The sequence below is a fragment of the Oratosquilla oratoria genome, chromosome 31 (assembly GCF_046742065.1).
Source record: "Oratosquilla oratoria isolate Oo_2021 chromosome 31, ASM4674206v1, whole genome shotgun sequence".
NCBI classification, from domain to species: Eukaryota; Metazoa; Arthropoda; class Malacostraca; order Stomatopoda; family Squillidae; genus Oratosquilla; species Oratosquilla oratoria.
This window is the reverse complement of record NC_134807.1, coordinates 20,313,951-20,318,950: the sequence shown is the minus strand read 5'-3', so window position 1 is coordinate 20,318,950 and position 5,000 is coordinate 20,313,951. Positions and strand designations below refer to the sequence as shown.

At 51.4% G+C, this 5,000-nt stretch overlaps 1 protein-coding gene across 2 annotated transcripts in view; it reads right to left on the bottom strand.

The window, feature by feature from the left end:
- Ent2 (Equilibrative nucleoside transporter 2) overlaps nt 1-5,000 on the bottom strand; it is a 1,314,811-nt gene that overhangs the window by 956,582 nt on the left and 353,229 nt on the right. The window lies entirely within an intron of this gene.

The following is a 5,000-nucleotide window of genomic DNA, read 5'->3' as shown; positions in this document are numbered from 1 at the left end:
GAAAGAGAGGAAGAGGTGAAAGTGGAGGAGAGGAAGGAGGGGACGAGTGTGGAGGAGATGGATGGGAGGTGGATGGGAGCGGGGGCGGGAGGAAAGCTAACCTTGTAAAGGATACTGCTGGTGCATGAAGGAGGAAAAAATATACAGGTAAATTGAGAACTGAAGCCAAGCAGAAGACGAGGAGAAGAAGGAGGAGGAAGTGGAGAAGGAGGAGCAGGAGGAAGAGGAAGAGGAGAAGAATAGGAGGATGAGGAAGAGGAAAAGAAGAGGAGAAAAAGAAGAGGAGGAAGAGGAGGAAAAGAAGAGGAGGAAAAGAAGAGGAGGAAGAGAAGAGGAGGAGGGGGAAGATGAGGGGAGGAGGAAAGAGGAGGAGGGGAGGAGGAAAGAGGAGGAGGGGAGGAGGAAAGAAGAGGAGGGGAGGAGGAAAGAAGAGGAGGGGAGGAGGAAAGAGGAGGAGGGGAGGACGAAAGAAGAGGAGGGGAGGACGAAAGAAGAGGAGGGGAGGAGGAAAGAAGAGGAGGGGAGGAGGAAAGAGGAGGAGGGGAGGAGGAAAGAGGAGGAGGGGAGGAGGAAAGAGGAGGAGGGGAGGAGGAAAGAGGAGGAGAAAAGATGAGGGGAAGGAGGAAAGAGGAGGAGGAGGAGGAGAAAAGATGAGGGGGAGGAGGAAAGAGGGGGAGGAGGAAAGAGGAGGAGGAGGAGGAGAAAAGATGAGGGGGAGGAGGAAAGAGGAGGGGGAGGAGGAAAGAGGAGGAGGAGGAGGAGGAGGAGAGGAAGATGAGGGAAGGAGGAAAGAGGAGGGGAGGAGGAAAGAGGAGGAGGAGGAAAGAGGAGGGGGAGGAAGAAAGAGGAAAGAGGAGGAGGAGGAGGGGGATATGAGGGGGTTGAAGAAACAGGAGGAGGACGAAGGGCGAAGAGGAGGGGGAGGAGGGAAGAGGAGGGGGAGGAGGAAAGAGGAAAGAGGAGGAGGAGGGGGAAGAGGAGGAAGAAAGAGGAGGAGGAGTAGAAGGAGGAGGAGGAGGAAGAAGAACGAAGGAGGAATAGAAATGGAAGAACGAGAAATGGGAGAAAAAGAAATGGAAGAGTATACAGAGCATAAGGAAAAGGAACTGTCTGTGTGTGTGTGTGTGTGTGTGTGTGTGTGTGTGTGTGTGTGTGTGTGTGTGTGTGTGTGTGTGTGTGTGTGTGTGTGTGTGTGTGTGTGTGTGTGTGTGTGTGTGTGCGCGTGTGTAGACAAAGGAATCATCAAGGATAACGTGACAAAGACTATAAACAAATATAAAGGAAGGACGAGGAGAGGGAAGGAGGAGGAAGAGAAGGTGGAGGAGGAGGAAGAGGAGCATGATAAGGACGAAAAGGAGGAGAAGCAGGAGGGGAGGAGGTGGAGGAGGACGAGTACGATGAAGAGGAGGAGGAGGAGGAGGAGGACGAGGAGGAGGTGGACGAGAACGAGGAGGAGGAAGAGGAGAAAGATAAAGAGGAGGACGAGAAGGAGCACGAGGACGAGAAGGAGGAGGAGGAGGAGGACGAGAAGGAGCACGAGGACGAGAAGGAGGAGGAGGAGGAGGAGGAGAAGGACGAGGAGGAGGAATATGGAGAAGAAAAGGGAGGAAAGAGGAAGAGAGAAGAGTGGATAATCCCGGGATTAGAAGAGGGAGGAGGAGGAGGAGGTCTGAAGTGGGGGAAAGGAGAAGGCAAACACAGGTGGAGGATTGAAAGACAAGAAAGGTAAACAGGAGGAAAGGAAAGAAGAATAAGGAAAGGGAGAGTAAATGCGGGGAAGAGGGAGGGAAGTGGGGCGGAGTGGAAGGAGGAGGAAGAGGAAGAGGAGGAGGACGAAGAGGAAGGAGGAGGAGGAAGAGGAGGTTAGGAAAAGAAGAGGGAAGAGGAAGAGGTGGAAGAGGAGAAAGAGGAGGAGGGGGAAGATGTGGAGGAAGAGGAGGAGGAGGAGGGGGATGAGGAGGAGTATGAAATGAAGCAGGAGTGCCAGAAGCAGGTGAGCGGGAAAGAGAAAAAGAAGGAAGAGGAGGAGGAAGAGGAGGAAGAAGAGGAGGAGGAAGAGGAGGAGGAAGAGGAGGAAGAGGAGGAGGAAGAACTGGAGGAAAAGGAATAGGGGACACGGGAGAAGAATAATGATGAGGAGGAGGAGGAGGTTAGGGAGGAGGAAGAAAGAACAAACGGAGGAATTAAAGGAAGAGAAACAGGGGACGGGGGAGAATAAGGAGGAGAAGGAGGAGGAGGAGGAGGAGGAGGAAGAGAGAAAATTAGTCAAGGAAGGAGAGGGAGAAGAAGGAAAGAAGAGCAAACAAAACAACTGGAGGAAGAGGAGGAGGAGGACAGGAGGAGGAAGAGAAAGAGGAGGAGGTAGAGGAGGAGGAGGAGGTAGAGGAGGAGGAGGAGGAGGAGGAAGAGGAAGAGAAAAAGGAGGAGGATATAGAGGAGGACGAGGAGGAGAAGAAGAGGAAGAGAAGGAGAAGGAGGTAGGGGAGGAGGAAGGAGGAACGCAGGGAGGAACATTAAGAGCAAAAGACAAATAGAGATGGAAGAACAGAACAAGATCCAAAAATGAAGCACTGATGCTAAGTGGACAAAAGTAGCGAGTGACGGGGGAAGGGGGAACGGGGAAGAGGGAGGGAGGAGGAAGAGGGAGGGAGGGAGGGAGGGAGGAGGAGGAGGGAGGAGGGAGGACGGAGGAGAGGGGAAGTACGGAGAAGGAGGAGGAGGGAGGATGGAGGCGGAGGGAGGGGGAAAGAGGAGGAGGGAGGGAGGGAGGAGGGAGGGGGAGGGAGGGGGAAGGAGGAGGAGGAGGAGGAGGAGGAGGAGGGAAAGCGGGAGAGAGAGGAGGTACAGTGAAGGAGGAGGAGGGAGGAGGATGGAGGAGGAGGGAGGAGGAGGGAGGGGGAAAGAGGAGGGAGGGGGAAGGAAGGGAAAGGAGGAGGGAGGGGGAAAGAGGAGGAAGGAGGGGGAAGGAGGAGGAAGGAGGAGGGAGGGGGAAGGAGGAGGAAGGAGGGGGAAGGAGGAGGAAGGAGGGGGAAGGAGGAGGAGGGAGGGGAAGGAGGAGGAGAAAGGGGAAGGACGAGGAGGGAGGAGGATGGATGCGGAGGGAGAGGGAAAGAGGGAGAAGGAGGGGAAAGGGGGAGCGAGGGGAAAGGAGGAGGGAGGGGGAAGGAGGAGGAGGGAGGGGGAATGAGGAGGAAGAAGGAGGAGTGAGGAGAAGGAGGAGGAGGAGGATGGAGGCGGAGGGAGGAGGATGGAGGCGGAGGGAGGGGGAAAGAGGCGGAGGGAGGGGGAATGAGGAGGAGGGAGGGGGAAGAAGGGGAAAGGAGGAGTGAGGGGGAAGGAGGAGGAGGAAGGGGGAAGGAGGGGGAAGGAGGAGTGAGGGGGAAGGAGGAGGAGGGAGGGGGAAGGAGGTGGAAGGAGGAGGGGGGAAGGAGGAGGAGGGAGGGGGAAAATGGAAAATAATTTTGATTTCTCAACAAAAATACGACTCTTTTGATATGCTGGAGGAAAGTTATTTTCCTCCAGCATATCAGATTCCTTCCAACAGTCGGAGGAAAAATAGCCCAGTGTGATAACCCCTTAAGAGACACGTGAACGATGAGATCTGAGTGTTATTTCCTTCGTCGAAACGAGACAATGACCAATTCTGACCTAACGCGACAGACAATACCACCCCACCATGCGTACCGAAAAGAAGCGAGGACTGCTTAACGAGGTCAAGGCTGCAAAACAGCAATATAGTTGTGTCTTTAAAACTGGTCTAAGCGAGTGATGTTGGGACACGACACGTCGCCTTCTAACGGCAGCTGACCCTGCAGTGAAGAATACAACGAAGACAGCAGGGAGATCTTGATCGTGTCACGTTCCCTCCCCCTCCCACCCCCCTTGTGGGTCTGACAACCTCAAGGCACCAGCTCGACCTTCATAGGTCATACACCTCTCCCTCCTCTTCCTTCTCGCCTTCTTCAGGTACTCGTTATATACCCGACCTTCACCCATGCCTCGGTCATGCACCTCTCCACATTCTCCTCCTCCTCCACCTCTTCCTCCTCCTCCTCCACGCCTTCTTCAGGTGATAGTGGAACGACATTCACTCGCTCGTGGGTCAAGGACCTTCCTCTTCTCCTCCTCCACGACTTCTTCAGATACTGGGAAATCCTGCTGGCGAGGACCCAAACTTTCTGGCATCGACCCCGTGGAGATCGCCCAGCAAGGAGTCTCCATTCTAGATAATTTCTAGCACTTCTGGCTAACAGTAATCAGACTATCGACGACTGATACAAGAACAGTGTCATTCTGTCCATAGGGGGGGGATCACTAACTCAGTTTATTTTAGTCCTAAAATTAGCTCAAAATGTATAGTCAGTCTATCACTGTATCACTGTTAGCTCTATAAACCGATTATCAACATCATCATCATTACTATTATCGTCATTGTCATTATTATTATATTATTATTATTATAATTACTATTACTATAACTATTATTATTGTTATTATTACCATTATTATTATTACTATTATCATCATCATCATTTTCATTATATTATTTAGTTTTAATACTCTATTTACCCTCACTTGCCAAGACCTTCTTGCACTCCTTCAAGATCGGTGACACATTTTATACATTTTTTGTTTGGCTGCCGCCAGCCGATTTCATTCAGCCAAGGAACGTACAGCTTGCCATTTACTTTTTCTTTTCACTCTTGCTGTCAAGATATTAACTCAGCTAAGTTAAACCATGGTTAACTTATACATTAACCGGGAGCTAACATCTAAATGTGGCGCCACATTACTCTAGCATGCTACTTGCATTTGTTACTTAGTTTGAGTAGAAACGACTTCGGTTATGATCTTTTGTTGTTCAAATTACCAAATGTCAAATTACTCTTGCGTCATATATTAAGAAGCTGAATGACGAACTAAGAGAATGTTAAACCTAGAATACGAATGTTAGACACATTGTTAAGATGTTCTTACGAAAGTCTAGAATATTATAACCG